A 19,382-nucleotide genomic window follows, 5' to 3' on the forward strand; every position below is an offset into this window, starting at 1 on the left:
TCCCCTGGGGAGTGATTTCTTACCCTGCTCCTCCATCTCTGTCTCTCTCCAGTGAATGCACACACCCTATAGGAAAAAAAAATCTGTCAGATGTTTCAAGAATGGATAAAACTCCTGCTTAGAAGAGATTAAACACTCAATAAATGTGAGGTTTTCCCCACAATGGGAGACACTTAGGAGAAATACAAAAAAGCTAATATTTAGTAGAAAAATCTTTCTCTTCCAAGAATCATGGATACTATAGGCTGCGGAAGAGAAAAGTACTTGACTGTTTTGTTTGACCCTTTACTATGGACAGAATATTCTCAGAGACATGAGGCATATTTTATTCACCAAGTTCTCTTCTCCTTTCAGAAGCCTCTATCCTCGCCCACTCTGGCTTTGGGAGGATGCTTATCTTATAAAAATCACCTGAACCAGAAAGTCCTATTGGAGCAATATTTACTGAACATTCAAGTGGACCAGACCATTTTTGCAGGAGAAAAAGGCAGTAACTTTATCCCACTGGCTGGTAAACCATCTCTAACCAAGTCTTTTCTTGATTGCTAAGATATTTATTAATCTCTACATCCAATATCTGATTATTGTTTTCTTCTCTCTCTGGACCATGAGAACTGACTCACTTGTTTGGTCGCCAAAAATAATGATGACAAACCCAAATTCTCATTTTTAAAGTAGGAGAGGCATCAGAGTGCACAGAAAACAGTGAACTGTGCACGCCAACAGGCAGACAATGCTTATTGGCCATGGTCAGCCCGCACACACTGGACATTCACTCCATGTGCAACCTTCTCACCCTGCTTTCTTTCCTGCCACTTTTGTGTAGCTGCCTACAGACCCAGAAAGAGGCCTGGTAAAGGTCAGACAGAGCTCAATGATGTGCTCATTAAGATCTTGGTTCTCCAAACAAGCATTGCCCCACATGTCCCTTGGATCTCCGATTTCATAATTTCCATGCAGTATGGGTTGGAAGTTCGTGACTGGTTGGAGTACTGATTGGCAAGAGCGTCTGTAGATGGCTACAGTTATATACCAGGATGTTGTCACGAGCTTCAAAGTGATAAAAGGAAGCTGCAAGAGACCTGTTGGTGACTCAGTGGTTAAGACAACTAGATCCCACATGGCTGTGCAGGTCAATCCCTGGACCCAGCAGCTTAAAAAACATGCTGGGCATGTGTGTGTGCACCCAAAATCCCAAGAGAAGAATGAAGGAGGAGAGAGAGCAGTGTGATTATCTCCCAAGGGGGTACTTTCTCACTTTTCCTTCTCTCTTCTTATCTCTGGTGAGCACATGTGCTCTGTAACAAGTTAAAAGAAAGAGAAAGAAAGAAATAGAGAGAGAGAGAGAGAGAGATCAAAAGAAAGAAAGCTGCAGGATACAAGAGCAGAAAATGAGTGCAAGACTCCTGGTCAGCAAGGTAAAATAAAGCTTTGTGCTAAATCTCCACGTTCTAAAGTATAAAAATTACTACATACAATAATTTTAGGTAAAATACAAACTAAGGTCCAACCAAGAAAGTGTGACCCTCAGGTAATCCAGAGACATTGAAACCTTGCAGTTCAATGCAGAGCAGGAGCTGACGCTCTCAGAGACAGGCTATAGATGAAGCTGTGGCCCCAAAGGGCCATAAACAGTAGGAAGAGGGATTCCTAAATAAACTAATACACCAGTAAAGATATACTAAGTCTATAGATAGGGAGGGAAAATGCCTTCCAGCCCCAGGGCAAAGCCTAGAAGTGAATTTTCCTTTCCTTTCACTTTTGTTTAGACTTCCTGTTGCTTCTTTCATCCTCCTCCTTCCTTCTGGATTCAATTTTCTTCCCACTGGGTTGTAGTCTACTAGGGTCTCTGATTATCATAGTTACTTACAAAATATTAGAACCTTAGACCTGCATTGAGCATAGATGATGAGCCTGAGTTCTAACTCTTCACACAGGGTGGAAACTCCAACCCATGAAATAAAGGTAAAAGCCAGCCAGGAATTGGGAGACCTCTGGTCGAGTCAATCTTGAAACCAGACAGTTGGAATCCTCCCAAACACAGGCACACCCACAACTCCTATGGCTGACTCCTGCCAAAAGTGTGCTCAGAGGCAAAAAACTATAAAATAAATTATATTAAGACTGTGTAAATACCTAGAGGATTCACCACCAAAGAGAAATTCTTGCTGAGAGAATCTCTGCAGGCTATAACCAGGAAGAAGAGAACTGAATCCAGATAGAAGCAGGAGGGATAGAAGAAGCAATAGAAGTGAAGGAAAAGGAAAAGAGTAAAGTAAGTTTGGTCCCTTATTGGCCAGACAGTTTACTAGCAAGTGAATGTTGGTTTGAAGGGAGATGGCTCCTAACAGGATAGGAAAATCCTGTTGGAAGAGGACAGAGCTATGTTTCCAGTGGTTTCTTCTCTCACCTTGGATAGCTGGCAGCCTTCTGTCTTTGGAGCCAGGAGCTGATCCCGGTTTCCCTGGCTACAAAGTCTGTTTACTTATAGCATCAAAGGTTAAGTGTGTTTGCTTGCACCCGAATGAGTATACAGAAGAGGAACGCCAGCTCTCCTCAACCAATGTGGCATTCCAATGTCTGGTCTGACCCACCCACCTGCTCTGCTAAATAGACCTCAGTATATCATTGTGTTTGGTGCATTAAGAAGCTTAGGGAAGTCAAGAGATTTTTTTCCTTGTTTTTCATTGCAATATGTGCTGACCTCAGTGTGGCCTCCTGTATAGCACGCGTGAGCTAGAGAAGGCAATGGTAGAAAAATCACATGATGTCAGCACTAACCTATGCATTTGGATGTGAACCTGTTAGAAAATTATAGCCTGTCACTCTCGAATGAGTGAGCTGAGATGGAAATGTCAATTTGAACAGACGCTTTTCCTTTCTTTTCTTTTTTTTCCCTTTCTTTCTTTTTCACTACAATTTTGGGAGGTGACACAAATATCATAAAGCATATGCCTAATGTATGAGTTTTAAATTCAATAGTGAAAGGAGAATGTAGGAGAAGAATGGGGAGTTACAAAGGGAATTTTACTGTTTATTGAGCAATAAATGTGGGCAATGCAAGAGGAATAACAAGGCCTGGAAAGATCAGCTCTTTTCCTTCATTCAGGCAAGATATGATGAAAATGACCAGGACTTGGATACAAAAGCAGCCTAGCAGGGACAAGAGAGAAAAGAAAATGGAGCAAGAGCAACATGTCTTTAGGAAGCACAGCCTGAGGCAACAATGTATCGGGGCTGCTAAAGATGCTCTGGGGATCTTGATAGCAGACACAAGTCTCAAACATGGGAGAAGAAACTATGTGACAACACATCTGCAGAGGGGACCATGGTACCAATAAAATTCTTTGGGGTCCTATGATATTAAGACTTGAGGGAAAGTAATTTCTGTGCTTTAAGCTTCCAAAAGTGAAGAAATCAGATTATATTAACAGCTTCTAGCAGGCAAAGCATAAGATGGCAAGGTTGTTTATTTTCTGAACATGTTCCTTTCCCTGTGATGGGCCCCAGGCATGTGGAGCAAAATATAAACACCAAGAGAGAGCACAGAAAATAAGCACTGTGTAAGGGTCCTTGATCCTTCCTGATTCAGGGTCAGGAGGTGGGGGGCCTAGGTCAGAGGTCACCGAGAACCTTAGAGGTTCTTTGCTATTTTCAGCTCAGGAGAGCACAAGGTTAGGGTCAAGTTTACAGAAAGGGATTATTAAAGGGATTTAGGGTGAGCTATATTGGGCACCCAGATAAAGGGCAGAGAGATTTCAAACCATTTTGACCTCCTTTTCTCTCCTTTTTTTCTCCTCTGGGCAGTGTTTCCACAGCTTCCAAGCATCCTATCTTAGCTTTTCTTTTATGTACTTTGACAGTCCAAAAATAATTTGAGTTGGAATCTTTCATCTTTCCCCTATTTGAAGTGAGCATGGGGTCAGACTTACATTAATAATAAAATAACAGCTTACATTTATGGAACACCCTCTAGAAACCAGGGATTAGTTTATTTACCCTACAATAATCTTTGAGGGAAATACTAACATTCCCCCATATCAGTTAGTCAGACTCACACTTATCAAGTTGTAGAGCAGAGATTGAACTCAGGATCCCAGAAATATAGGTGTAACCACACAACTCCAAAGTCACCCTGCAAAGTAGACTGCTAAACTGATCAGGAGGACAAGTATTACAGCTCTGTCTTTACGGGAAAAAAGACACAAGTGGATGATTAAATCTCTCAGTCGAACCTCTGAGATGAAATACTAATGAATTTGAAGGGAAGTTGCATTTCCAAGGTAACATTGTTCCTCTCTACCAATGGCATTTCCTATTGGGAATAGGGTATGATTTACCTAGGAAGCCGTGGCAAGTTTTTGAAAAAACTTAATAGAATTCATTTTTAGTACAGTTTTAGATTGACAGAAAAACTTAACAGATTGGTATAAAGTTCCATATATACACTCCACCCCCACTCCCCACCCTCAGCTCACCATTTCCCCTATTATTAACATCTTATATGAGTATGACATATTTGTTACAATTATTATACCAAAAGTTGACTTGCAATTGTGGTATATATGTGTATTTAGTTTTACTTTTTAACTTAATATGATACTTCAAATATTCTTCCACAAAATCTTTGTAACCTTCATGGTAAATGTGACTTAATGTTTTATTGAGAGGGTATCATAGTTGACGTAATCATTTTCTATTTGGATATTGTTGCAGATTGTAGATCGTTTCAAAGTTGTAGTTACCTCCTTAACGGATGTGGGATATCTATATGGATCCATGAAACATGGTAGTAGTCTCTAGTCTCTCTTTTAACACCTCCAAATTGCTTTTTAAACAAAATTATATTAATTTTCAATATTACCAGCCATATGTGAGCTACTCATTTTGCCATATCCTTGCCAGCAGTGGCCATACCTTCTGCCTATGCGTGTTTGGAGTCTCCTTGGTTTGTGACATATGACTTTGGAAACAAAGATATTTTTAGCTTTTCCATTCCCTTACCACTGGCAGAGTGATTTTCTCAGAAAAACTGGCATATCAAGCCAGATAACATTTCCAATTTATCGCTCCTGTAAAAGTGGCTGCGGGATAAGAACAAATACAGTCTGTGTTCAATCTATTCAATTAGAACAGAACAAGGAATTTATTTCAACACATACAAATCAGCAAATCCCATTCTGGTTGAATCCCATTTAGCATTTATGTAGGCTTAATTAAATCACTGAAGGGGCTTCTTACAAGGAGAATGGCCTTCAGGAAATATGTTTGCTAAATACTCTTCCTCAGTGCTTGGCGGGAAATAAATAAGTGACATCACTGGTTCTTTTTTTTTGAATCTATGATCAAATTATTTTTATTTATTTGTTTATTTATTTATTATCAGCATAATCTTGTTTATATTACATTGGATTGCATATAACATTCCAGTGTATTACATTGCTTTTTCAAAAGGGAATGTCATGCATGTCAGTCAATACAAAGACATTAATCTCCCACTTCATCATTCAATATCTTTTCATTGTTTTTCCCAATCATTATTAGTATTATTCCAATTATTTTTTTAAACAGTCAATCACTATTTCTCATTTTGCTTGTAAAAAGACTTTACCCATCATGAAATGCTTCTCAGACCAATCTAATTGAGAATACTATACACGTCATCATCAACAGGTAATAAGCCATATCTGTTTCCCACTAACGTCCTGCCTCTCTATTGTTCTCTTGCTATCTTTCTCTATCCTCTCCCCCCCCCCCCCCCATTCCACACTGTCTTATTCTCGTTAAGTACTTTCACTGCTTTTATGTCCTCCAATATTTCGCTCTCTACCATAGAGTGCGGGTAGTCAGTATATATTGAGTGGATACATACAATATCTTTCTTTCATAGCCTGGCTTACTTCACTCAGCAATAGAGACGTGACTGATTCTTCAAAGTCTCTCTCATTTCCTCCAAGTTTCAGATCTCCACTAGAACTATGAACTTGTAAGTACACAAGGCATCTATGCAAGGGTATGTGAGTGGGGTTGGTGGAAAAGACCATTATGCTGCTCAATTCTTAAGTATCAGGCTCTCTGGAATGTCCTCATATCAGCCCTCTGAAAGGAGCAAGCATGTCTTATAGCATAGGGCCAAGATTTTTCAAATCAGGCTCTCTGGAATGTCCTCATATCAGCCCCCTTAAAGGAGCAAGCATGTCTTATAGGGCCAAGATTTTTCTACATAAACAACCCAGTCCTGGGACCAGCAGATGGCCTAATGGTTATGTTGCTAGACTCCCACATAGTTGACCACGGTTCACATCCCAGACTTGGCAGCCTAAATCTCATGCCAGGTGCATGTGCATGCATGCCCAAAATCCTGAGAGGAGAATGGAGAAGACAGGATTGAGATGTGGTCATCCCCCCCGGGTAGTAGGACGATTTCTTGCTTTCTATCCCTGTCTCTCTCTGACCAGCACAGGTGCTCTATTGCAAAAATATCTCAAAAACAAAACAAAACAAAAAACAACCCAGTCCTCATCAAAGTAAAGGGCTGACCAAAAGGGTGGGGAGAAGGAGGCCATTACCAACCATTCTTGTAGAAACTGATGGTTTGCTCAATACTCACCACCTGACTGGCTCTCCAACCAAGCACACTTTCCCCAAATTCCCTGTTTCTCTCTCTGTCTCTAGGAGGAAAGTGCTAACTGACACTAGTTACAAGTAATAATGCCCTTGAGCTCCTACTACCTAAGCCAGCGTGATTATATTCCAAGGAGCTGGGGCACATTTTTGGTCCAGTAGGCTTGACTCTTGACCTTTTGAGCATCTCACCGCCTTTCTGGTATGTGCTGAACTTTACAATCAACTCATTTGCTCACTTCCTAGGACCAAACTACAATAATTACTCCCATTTTTCAGAGGGAAAAGAACACAACAAAAACATAAGCAAAAACAGTTTAAGAGAAATTAAAGGATGAGAGTTAACCCAGATCTTTCTTGTCTAGTTTCTGAATTCAACCTTTTCACTACCATCCTGTACCCAGATTTTAGAGAAGAGAACTTTAAGAATGACTTTCCTAGTTTTTCATCTCTTGGATGGAGCCCCAAGAATGCACCAACAAGATTACTCATTTGTATTCTCTCCTGATAAAGTTCGAGCTTCTCTACAAAGTATGTCAAGTTAGTGGAAAATGTGATTATGAAAAAATTATAGATGAATTTTGAATCTTTTGCATCAAAATAAATTCACACTTTAGTTTTATTTTTCCATAATCTTTTCCACACCCCTCGTATTTCTAAAGCCTCTAGGAGAACCTTGTCACTAATTAGAGTGGAAGGTGCAATCTACCATTAAGACTGGCAGAATAAGAGGAGTTAAAAAAAATGTGCTTCAATTAGTCAAATATTGTCTCCCTAATTTCTTTTCATTGAATTCTTTGTTATCAAAAATTTTGAACTATTAATTTTGGGGGAACTACTGGTAAATAGATTTTTTCCCATAAAGGTTGAAAGGATTGTGGGACCAGCTGATCCATGCTCCTCAATTTACAAATGAGGGTAGAAGGAGGGAAGCCCTCTAGCCAGGCTCACAGACTCAGAACCACTGCTTCAACTCTCTTTAGAGGGGCAATATCATTTATCTTCTGTTTGGGAGATAAGAGATGGCATTTCCCTTAGACTAAGAAGTTCTGACTCTGGCAATTCTTATTTATAAAGATGCTAACTCCATTTGCTTTGCTTTGCAGGCCCCAGGTGGTAGTAATGTGGTAGGTTAATAGCCTCTTTGAATATAAAGACTTGTGAATTGGGAAGCAGCTGAGTGTAATAGGAAAATAAAATTGAATGCTGAGGATGAGGCTGGGGATTCTGGTTCTGCTGCTTGTTCCTGGTTTGCTCTTGAAGAGCTGTAAAATCTCTCTAAGTCTGTGCTGCTCATCGGTATAGCCTCAGTGTCTATAACAGAGCCTGACTTACATATGCAATGCCTACATATGTTCAAACAGAACTCATTGTTTAAAAACAGGTCCATGAGTAATTGCCATCATGGTTTCTGTTACCAACCTGACTCAGCTTTATGCTAAATCTGATTCTAGAAAATATTTTAATATTGATAACCTTTGGTTATATTGTCTAGAAGACAAGAGTAGGGGGACCAGCAGTTGGCATAATGGCTACATCGCTGAATTCCCATGTAGTCAACTGTGGTTTGTGTCCCGGATCTGGTGACTTAAACTCATACCAGGCATGTCCAAGATCCCAAGAGAAGAATGGAGGAGAAGGGATTGCGGCATGGCCATCCCCTGCGGGGTGATTTCTCGCTTTCTGTCTCTCTGTCTCTCTCTTTCTGGCGAGCACACACATCCTATAGCAAAAACCTCTAAATAAATAAATAAAAATAAAATAAAATAAGTAGTAATGGGACCTACTCCAAGGCTGTTAAGAAGACCAAATGAAAGAACGCAGGTCTGGACCCTGGCACTTAGTAAATATTCCATGAATTTTTTCTGCTCCTACATCTTTCTATGTACATGTGGGATTGAGGTGGCGGGAGATTGAGAGGGGAAATTCAGCAAGGACCATATTTTCAATGGCCCTGAATGTCGCAGTGTGAAATTGAGTTTTCCCTCACAAACATCAAATTTTATGGAACTCATTCCATATTGTATGATTTTTGGAAGCCTGCTTCCTACTATGCTAGAAATATGTGCATGACAAACCCATCAGGAAAAACAATGGGATTCCCTTTTTTATTATTTTTGTTTGTTTCATTCTCCTTCTCTCTTTCTTTCCTTCAGCAGCCTGGACATCAGATGGTAGATCACATTTGTGATTTTTCTACTTGCCAAATTCCCAATTGGCTTCTCCTCCTAGAAGCAATTTGCCTAACCTCAAGTGGGTGGCAAACACAGGGAGATGTGTAAGCCCATCCCACTTGGCAGAAAAGCAATCCCCCAATCCTATTAAAATCCCTCCTTATTTCTCCTCTCTGTTCCTTGTCACCAAGGTAGTTGGAGCCTCTCTCTTCAGCCTCCTCCTCCTCTCATCCTGTCTGATTCATGTGTTGATGTCTCGACTCTGAGCCAGCTGCTACAATGAATTGTGATATCACAGGCAGGATTTATTAGCAGGAAGAGCATCTGTCAGGAGAGAGTAGGAGAAGGTAGAGAATGTTCTACAGGGAGAGAGAGAGAGAGAGTGCAAACTCAGACTGGGACAATGGGGGAGGCTATGTCTGCACTGTTATTTATTAATACTAAAAAAAAAATAATAACATAGGCTTATGTATTAAGTATTCTTAAACATATTCATTTTAGTTTTATTAATAATCCTATGAGGTTTTTCATTTATTATTCCTGTTTAATAGATGAGGAAAGTAAGGTCTGATCAGTGTAAAACACACAGGGCATCTGTGGGAGTTCCCAGGATCTGACAGGCTGGAGGAAAGGGTGCTCATCTCGCTCTCTTTTCTTCCCTCAAGCATATACATACACTCTATTATAATTTTTAAAAAGGAAAACTATGCATGGATTTCAAAATTTTTTGCATCAAATTAAACTCATACCTTCATTCTATTCTTGCATGAACTTTTTTATGTACCGTGAAGTACCCTGAAGTCAGGGTTCTTCAGAGAAGCAGAACAGTCTCTCCATGTGCGTGAGTGTGGAGAGAACAGGGGAGAGAGAGGGAGTTAGAGCACACTTTATTTTAAAGAATTGGCTTATAAGACTGGATGCTGACAACTCCAAAATCTGCAGGGTGGATTTCCCCTGGCAGTCCAAAGACCCAGGGAAATGTTGCAAAGATGTACTGCTGACTGAATTCCCTCCTCCTCCAGGAAGGTCAGTCTTTTTTTTTTTTTTTTATTAAAGTCTTCAACTGATTGAATAGGGCCCACCCATATTATGGAGGGTAATCTGATTTATACAGTCTATTGATTTAAGCTTTAATATGATCTAAAAGATAAACTCAGAGAAACATCTGTAGTAATGTTTGACCCAATATCTGGGTGCCGTGGCCTAGCCAAGTCAACACAGAATTTATCATCACAGGGAGGACTTTTTTCAATCTGCTGAATATCAAACTACCTGTGAGAAGTTCAAGGATGAGTATCATAGAGATCAGGTATGAACAAACTATACCTCTTCAACCAATCGTACTCACCACCTATTTGGCAATAAAGTTTTTTGGGGAATACAGCCACATCTATTCATTTAGGTACTGTCGATAGCTGATTTCGTGCTGCAACAACAGAGCAGGGTAGTTGTGACAGAGATCATATGAGCCACACACCTAAAATATTTATTTATTTAGAGTTACTTATTTAAATTTTTTTGTTATTGTTATTTTCTTAATTTGACCAGAGAGAGGCAAAAAGAGAGAGAGAAAGGGAAAGTGAGAAAGCAAGCCACTAGGTCCGACTCAAACCATGGTTGGCAATGTGAGAGTCCAACAGCTTAACTACCATGCCATCTGTCAGCCCCAAGCCTATAATATTCAACATGTGGCCCTGTATAGAACAAGTGGGATGACCCCCAATATGAACAATTAAGCATGCATTGTCTGGAATTCAACTTTCAAGTCTGAACTGGAGAGAGGAAGGTAGAAGAGAATGTGGTTTAGAAATGACAGGAACATCTAAACAGGGTTCCGTGGAGCTCCAACATTTAAAAGTCAAGGAAAGGAGTGGGAGTGTGTAAAGGAATCTGAAAAGAGACAGCCAATGAGATTGGAGAAAAACCAGAAGGATGTGGTATCACAGCAGCTCAGAGAAGAAAGGAGGAGGAGGCAGACTGTCAAATTTCCCCGAAATGCAAAGTTAGATGAAAACCTAGGTGTCTTTAGATTTTGCAATGTGGTGGGATAGGGCACTGATGGTTTTGAACACCGGCAGTGAGGCCATAGAGAAAGAAAGTAGGTTTGATTTTTCATCCGCAATGTTTAGCTAACCATCTGAACAAGATGAAAGAAGTGAGAGGCAAGAAATTTAAGATATTTTTAAGGCAGAAATTACAAAAAATGGGTCGTGAAATTTAATCTAGTTATGGAGGCAAGAGAAGAGAGGAGATCGATGAATATGGAAAGGTGATGTGGCCAGTAGACTGCAGGGTTATTAAAGATGGAAGAATTATTGTATTGAGGGTCCTGAAATGATTGAGTAAGAGTATGAGGGGACTTCAAAAAGTTCACCCAAAATGGAATTTAAGTACAAGTTTATTTTAGTATGAAAAATCTTTGAAATTTAAGCGTAGTTTTTTTTATAACATGCATTTTGATGACTTTTTGAAGACTCTTTTTATTAAGTTGTAGTCTAAGATGGAGTTGTTTAAAATATATATTTGAAGTATATATATTTCAGAGTCTGAGCATCTATATGTGTGAGTGAGGTTGGATAGAATAAAAGGTGGTTGAAGGAGAGCAGGTCAAAACCTGAATGTCTAGTCACATATATGAACTTTCAAGCCATCAAAAATAAGAAGAATTGAGATGAAAAGAAAGATTGTGAACTAAAATAGAAAAGAAAGAAATCCAAGAAGCCTCCACTTTCACATATGCACACGTACCCTCTATCAGAAGACGTCCAGTGGCCAGAAGATCAAGACTCTGACCCTTTAATATAGTTCTTCATATCAGCATGAGAAAATTCTCTGGAATTCGTCTGCATTTCCACGTGTCTTACTTTGAGAAGAGATTCCAAGGAGTTGACAAAGCCAATATTGAACTGGTTTTACTTAGCTTGTAGATGCTCAAGCTCTCTTTCTAATTGGAAAAATAAAATCTATTAAGGTACAGGAAAAAAGAAGTAGCTACATAGGGAAACTTTGGCATCTTCCTCAATATCCATTTTTCTTTGGAGGCTGTGGCTATGTGGTTTGGGTGGAATTGACTCTATTCTCAGGTTAACTAGTGTAATGTCATTCCCCTAGAACTGGTGATCCCCAACCCTTTTGGCACCAGGGACATGTTTCATGGGGAAAAAAAAAATGTTTCATGAATTGGGAAGGGTTTTCAGGTTGCCACAAGCTTATTACATGTATTGTGAGCTTTATATCTTGAGCTTTATATCTATTACTATTACATTACTATATATAATGAAATAATTCTATAAGTCACTATTATGCAGAGTAAGTGAGAGCCCTGAGCTTGTTTTCCTGAAATGAGAGCATCCCATCTGTGGACTTCTATGAGAATCTAATGCTGCCCCTGATCTGACAGGAGATGGAGCTCAGGTGGTGATGCAGGTGAAGGGGAGTAGCTGTAAATATAGACAAAACATCACTCACTCATCTCTGCTCACCTCTTGCTGTGTGGCTATGTTCTTAATAGGCCACAGACTGGTGCCAGGGGGGATGGGGCTCTCTCCTTAGACATGATTGGCTTAAGGTGAAGAGGCAAACTAAGTTATATCGATGACAGTGAAGCTAAGGACTTTTTGTTTGTTTGTTTGTTTTTAATGGTTCAGAAAAGAGAAACTCTCTTTAGACTCTAGTACGACTTAGGCAGATATGAAGTCTATACCATTTGGCTATTATGAGGACAAGATCAGAAGGACATGCCTAAAGAATGACAGAAATTGAAGAAGAATCCTGATTGAGATCCAAGCCTGGAACCTAATGATTTTCACTGTCTTTGTGTTATACAAGCCCATAAATTCTGTACATCCATATACTTAACTTGGTATGTGTAGGTTTCCAGTAAATTGCACTTGAAAGCATCCTTACTTATACAAAAGTACTTGGAATGTTCCCTTCTGTGCCTACATCAAATATAGCCAGGGAGAAAGCATCTTGAAGATGGAAGCTGCTGCTTGGGACCAGCAGATGGCATAATGGCTATGTCGCTGGACTCCAGTAGTCAACCATGGTTCGAGTCCTGGACCGGTGGCTTAGACTACCCAGGTGCGTGTACGTGTTTGCCCAAGATCCCGACAGGAGAATGGAGGAGAAGGGATTGTGGCATGGCCATCCACTCTGGGAGGTGATTTCTTGCTTTCTGTCTCTCTGTCTCTCTCTGTCTTTCTAGAGAGCACATGCGCCATATAGAAAAAAATGTCTTACACACACACAAATAAAAAAGATGGAAGTTGCTGTTTATCCAGGGCTGAAGGCTGACCAAAGTACACACAGATAAGTTAATGTTCTGTTTTCTGCAATGCTTTGCCAAAAGTTCCCCAGTGGGAGCTTTCCAGTAAAATAACTGGATGCTGAGTGACCTGAGGATTTTATTTAAATTTAAATACACCTATTCCCAGAAACATCACCCTTGCATTGCTAGCGGAGGCTCTGCCCTCCATTTAGATCAGTAGCTGATACCATGCCAACACACTTACCACCATCAAAAAGGTTCTTCTCTGCATAGTCAGGTTTTATCCAACAATCCTTTTTCTTCAGCCCCCTGCTCCTTGAGATCCAAACTTCTTTAAACTGTTAGATTGTGAAATACAGCTTGCTCTGATGCCTCAAGGGAACTCAGTGGGAAGACTGCTGGTAGCTGATTAGGTCAGAAAGGCAGCCATATCCAACATGCCTATTGACAGAGTAGCTTGAAAGCCAAGAGCTTCCCCTGCCTATTAGACTGCTGCAGTCCGCCTCATTGCTATGTGCACCTAATGAGGAAAAAGACTCAGAGTTCGTGGAAGAACAGCACCTCCCTCTGAAATGGCAACCAAGCTGACTGTTGCATAGAGCACCATTTGATTTACCAACGGGAAGAAAAGTTGGTGTTTAAACAGCTGCAGGATTCAGGGAAGGAAACAGCCTATCCCAGCTCTTCTTCAGAAACCTGGGCTTATTAGGCGAAGAAGCAAGAAGGATCCAGGACAGAAAATGTAATCCTCTTTGCCAGTGTTTTACTTAATAAAAAATGAGTCTTAGTTCTTAATGCCCTCAAGCTCTGTTTGGCTGCAGGTGTTTCTAACTTTGACATGCAGAACAGACTTTTCTGGAGAGAGACAAGAAGGAGCTCTATTTGGATGACTGGCCTAGAAATTGTATTTTGGATGTTTGTCCATCTTACAGACTAGGAAGCTAAAGCTAAGGAGTCATATAACTTACTGAAAGCCACAGAGCTCATCAGAGCTGTAGCTGAAATTAAGCTGACCCCATTTGTACACTGTTTATCTTAGAACAGTGGTTCTCAGCCCTACCTGTATGCTATAATCACCCAGGAACCACTTAAAAAATTACTGATAAAGAGACTCCACACAAGGTCTCAGTCATTTCATCAGAGTATCTTGGAATGGGACTTGGACATCAATATTTTAAAAACTTCTCCCAGATGAGCTTACATTGCTGATGGGAATAAGAAAAATGGGTCAATAGCAGAGACTTTTCAAACTTGAAGGTACATAAAAATCACTGGGGCATATTGTTAAAGGGCAGATTCCTGATTCAGTAAATCTAGAGTAGTGTCTGGGACACTGGATTTCTCTCTTTTGAAGAATTATTTATTTAAGGGCCAGCAGGTGGCATGGTGGTTGAGGTGTTGTATACTTGCACATGGCAGACCACAGTTTGAGTCCTGGACCTGGTGGCTTGCTTTCTCACTTTTCCGTTCTCTCTCTCTCTGTGTCTGTCCCTGGTCAAATTAAAATAAATGAATGAATAAATTCAAAAAAATAAATAATTCTAAAAATATTTAAAAGAATTATTTATTTAATTTTATTAATTATTATGAGTATTACTTTGTAATTTGCTATAGGGCACATGCAGTCACTAGAGAGAGAGAGAGAAGGAGAGAAGAGGAAGTGAGAAAGCAAGTCAACAGATCCAGGACTTGAACCATGGTCAGCCATGTACAAGTCCAGCATCCTAAATACCATACTACTTGCTGGCCCCAAAATACTGTATTACTTTTTTTTTTTAAGAGATTTTTGTGATAGGGCACATGTGCTCACTGGAGAGACATAGAGAGACAGAAAGCTAGAAATCATCCCCCTAGAGGGAATGGCCATGCCACAATCTCTTCTCTTCTTTTCTTCTTTCAAGATCCTGGGCACACATGCTCATGTGCTTGGGGTGTCTTTCAAGTCTTCGGGTCTGGCACTCGAACTGCGGTTGACTAGGTGAAAGTTGAGCAACGTAACCACGACGCCTTCTGCTGATCCCCCAAGATACTATATTTCTAAGAAGTCCCCAGGTGATGTGGCTGGTTGGAAAGTACACTTTAAGTTGTAAGGTTCTATAGCAATGTTTCACAAACTTTGGTGCCTGTAAGAATCACCTAGAATGTTAATAAAGAACAGGAAACTCACATTTGTTAACATAGAGTGGGACCTGGCCTTGGTTTTAGGTCAAGTTCCCCGAAGCCACTGCTGTGCCATGTAATGCATTAGTTCTCAAAGTTGGATATGCATTGGAGTCACCTGGGAACTTAAAAAAAAAAGATTCAAGCCCTTCTCCTTCATCATGAGGTTCTGATTTAATTGATCTGAGCTGGGAGACCAGGCATTGGGAGAATGAAACGCTCCCGAGGTGAATCTAATGTCAGCTACAGCTGTGAGCTACTGGTAAATGCAGTGTTCTACTCACTTTCCCAATAATAAGAGTAGCAGGGTCCTTGGCCAAGCCCCAGACCTTGTATATTTTAATCAATAGGAATTAAACTGAAAATCTTTTAAAAAAGTACCACATGTTTTTTTTTAATCAAATAAGATTTTAAAATATACACTGAATATGAGACAAAATGACCCCAAGAACATATAAAGAAAATATTTTCACTTTTACTTGGATCAAGAATAAATTTCATTTGACTCATTTAATACTGAAAATTTAGATTCCATCTTCTAAAACCTGAAAGCTAAACTTTGATCAGCATTTGGTTTGCTACTAATTATAGATGTTGTTTGCCTCAAGATTCTTGGGACTATTTTCTCTCTTTAGAAAGTGAGGGCCATCCCACTAAGTTTCTAAGGATTTTCCTGTAAGCACATTTCAGGTAAAAGATGCCTGTTGTTTGCCTCCAGAACTACTTGTTTTCATGTGAGGTTATGTCTCCTCTTCTACTCTCAGCTTCAGGATGTGGCAAACTTAACAATGAAATGAAAAGATTTAGACAAGCCAAATTCTAGTTTTATTGCTTAGCCCTTGGATCCAACTCTGCCTGAAGGTGCTCCCCATTGATTTTATTTTCTTCTTTTTTATAATTTGCCAGAGAATGTGTATGCTCCCTGGAGAGAGACAGAGAGAGAGAAGGAAAGTGAGAAACCACCCCCATGGGGGATAGTCATATCCCATCCATTCTCCTCCATTTCTCCCTTATTTCGGGGCTTGGGGCACATGTATGCTGTGTGTTTTTCAAGCCTCCAGATCCAAAACTTGAACTGTGTGATTGGCCATGTGGGATCCAGCCTATACAACCTCTATCAATGGTCTGACCCTCCCATTGATTTTCAATTGTGGGATCCAATTTGGATTTTGCATAAGCTGAACTTGTGAATTTGAGTCTTCTTTCACTTATGACTTCACTGATGTTAGTATTTTGAAAGAGTCTAAAGTATATTCCACAAAATATTGAAACCAATCTAAAATCTAGAAAGAATGCATATAAAACTGATATATAAGCCAAAAATTATTCCCACTTTAGATATTTTTCATCACTTAATAAGACAGTAAGAGGCAAAAATGAGGATGTTTGATGATGGTAGTTGTCTTACATAATAAGAGACAATTTCCTTTATCCACCATTAAAATTTTGTTTGTTTTCCTTTTTCTTTAGAAACGTTTACTATAGGCTGTGTGCACTTGCTGGAGAATGACAGAGAAACAGATAGTGAGAAATCACCCCCCAGGAGGGATGGCCACACACAATCCCTTCTCTTCCATTTTCCTCTTGGAATTTTGGGTATGCTCGAACGTGTACCCAGTGTGCGTTTCAAGCTGCCAGGTTGGGGACTCAAACTGTGGTCTGCCACATGGGAGTCCAGCAACTTAATCACTACACCACCTGCTGGCCCAAAATATTCTGAAAGCTCAGTATACTCTTTTTAGAGCTATTAATTTTCCGATTTTATTGTCATCATCAGACCACTCTGTGGTTATTCAATGTCTGCAAGAACTGCAAGTTTTGGGCATTTTTAAAAAAGATTCATCACAACTATTAAAATAATAAAACTAACATATAACATTTTATTAGTTATTATTAAGGACAAAAATTTTAATTTTCACTAGATATGTGGTTCTCAGTCAGGGACTATCTGCCCCCCCACCCCCTCCCCAGGAGATCTTTGGCAATATCCAGAGACATTTTCTGGCTGTCCCAATTGGGGAGGCAGTGCTGCTGATACCTTGTGGACCAGTATGACCCAGGATACTGTTCAATGTCCTATCATACTTACAAAAGCGTCCAAACAAAGGGCTACTTAGCCCAAAGTTCCAATAGTGCCATGCTGAGAAATTCTCAGCCTGAGCTGTGATTCTTTTTGCAATACTTCACCTAGATTAATCATGGCTGAAATGGCACTGGGGAGGTTTAGCATCCAAACTTGTCATCATTTTCTATAAAATTAGAGAAACGTAGTGTACTATTAAATAAAAATTACTGAAAACAATATAAAATATTCAGCAGCCCTATCATGTAAAAAGATCTGTAAGGCATAAATAGACCTAGAAAGCTATTCAGGAACCAGGGTCAATCTGAAGACTGGCTATTTGTATGCCTTTTGTGAGCTATCATCATAGTGCTCTCTTTTCTCCATATTTGCTCTGTCCTCCTCTCCTGCAGGCTGGCCCATGTCCTCCATGCTTGTCAGGTCAAATGATATGGCTACACCAATGATACAAGTAACAGAGTCACTTGTGGTTCTTAAGGGTCTCAAAAATAATTCATCTGTTGACATAGTTTAGTAATAACAGTTCCTTCCATTTGAATAGTTCTTTAAGATCATCAACATGTGCTCACATACATAGTCTTTATTGGTCCATGGGGTAGCTATGGAAGGAACACAATTTGGATCCCATTAACTGGAATTTATAGATAAGGAGACAGAGGTTCAATACGTTAAAGTTACTTTTCCAATGTCACACAGCTACAAAGATGAACAACCAGGTATTGAATCTGGTTTCTGTGATTGCCATTCTCATTCTACTCAAAACAAAACAAAGCAAACCTGCTTTGCTTTCTCATTTTGTGGTAATTGCTACTTCTCACAAACTAGCAAATAATGAAAATATGTGATAAAACACTTGAAACCCTGTCCCTTCATTTCTAATGTCTGAACAATGATTCTCAACACTGGACATCATTAAATATATTAATGGTAAGGGCTCATCCTCATGGATTTTCTCTGTTACACGATAGGCATTGATGCATTTTTTTGGAGGGGGAGAAAGGTTTTTACTATAGGGTGCGTGCGCTCTCCAGAAAGACAGAGAAAGACAGAGAGACAGAAAGCGAGAAATCATCCCCCGGGGGGATGGCCATGCTGCAATCCCTTCTTCTCCATTCTTCTCTTGGGATCTTGGGCACGCACACACATGCACCTGGCATGAGTTTAAGCCACTGGGTCCAGGACTCGAACAGTAGTTGACTATAGGGGAGTCCAGCAACATAGCCATTATGCCAACTGTTGATCCTGTTATATTTTTTTTTTAATAGAGAGATTTTCTATAGGGAGTGTGCACTTGCCAGAGAGACAGAGAAAGACAGAAAGCAAGAAATCACCCCCCAGGTATATGGCCACACCACAATGCCTTCTCCTCCATTCTCCTCTTGGGATTTTGGGCATGGGGCACATGCACTCATCATGAATTTTAAGCTTCCAGGTCTGGGACTTGAGCTTCCGTTGACTATGTGGGAGTCCAGTAACATAACCATTATGCCTTCTGCTAGTTCTATGGAATTGATGTTTTCACAAAGTTCCCCAGGAGGAGAAAAAAATTGAAGCTGATCTTAGTAACTTTGAAAATGATATTTTGACTGGAAACTCTAAGCCTAAAAGGCAAAAGAACTTTATATAAGCACAGAAGTCTATTTTATGTGTTTTTCACAGGTGTCTGGGTTAGCACACAGTACCTCTCCAAGTACTTTATGTCTACACTAAAGTTGAACATGTAAGTACATGGATAGTAGATGAGGACCAAATTTCTTACATCAGAGAAAGAAATTACAGATAAGCAAGGAGGGAAGGAGAGAGTAAATTCTGGGATATTGGACTAGAGTCAGAGATATCAGTTGAATTCATATTCCTCTGTATTCTCTCAACTATAAACTTAATACTTTTCTTTCCCTTTTTATACTCCACCCTTTGGAAATGAGTTACCAAATCTAGCCCATATTTGAGGACAGGGGCCTACCTCCTTCTCTTGCATACCAGTGACTGTTGGTAGCATATCCCCAGATAAGAGGTGAGGAAAAAGTCACATCACCTCTGGTATTCTTCTGACAACCCATAACCTGTCTAG

General features: G+C 39.9%; 1 long non-coding RNA gene across 6 annotated transcripts in view; it reads left to right on the top strand.

Annotated features, from left to right (window-relative positions):
- The window catches only part of LOC114007778 (uncharacterized), a 65,825-nt gene that overhangs the window by 4,021 nt on the left and 42,422 nt on the right, over positions 1–19,382 (top strand). For 5 of the 6 annotated variants that reach the window (XR_003549362.1, XR_003549360.1, XR_003549363.1 and 2 more), the window contains exon 4: positions 355–511. The exons of the other annotated variant lie outside the window; for it this stretch is intronic. This is a non-coding gene — a long non-coding RNA (uncharacterized LOC114007778). The remainder of the gene's footprint in view (positions 1–354; positions 512–19,382) is intronic. 6 annotated transcript variants of the gene reach the window in all.

Source organism: Tupaia chinensis, unplaced genomic scaffold, assembly GCF_000334495.1.
Source record: "Tupaia chinensis unplaced genomic scaffold, TupChi_1.0 Scaffold000231_2, whole genome shotgun sequence".
NCBI classification, from domain to species: Eukaryota; Metazoa; Chordata; class Mammalia; order Scandentia; family Tupaiidae; genus Tupaia; species Tupaia belangeri.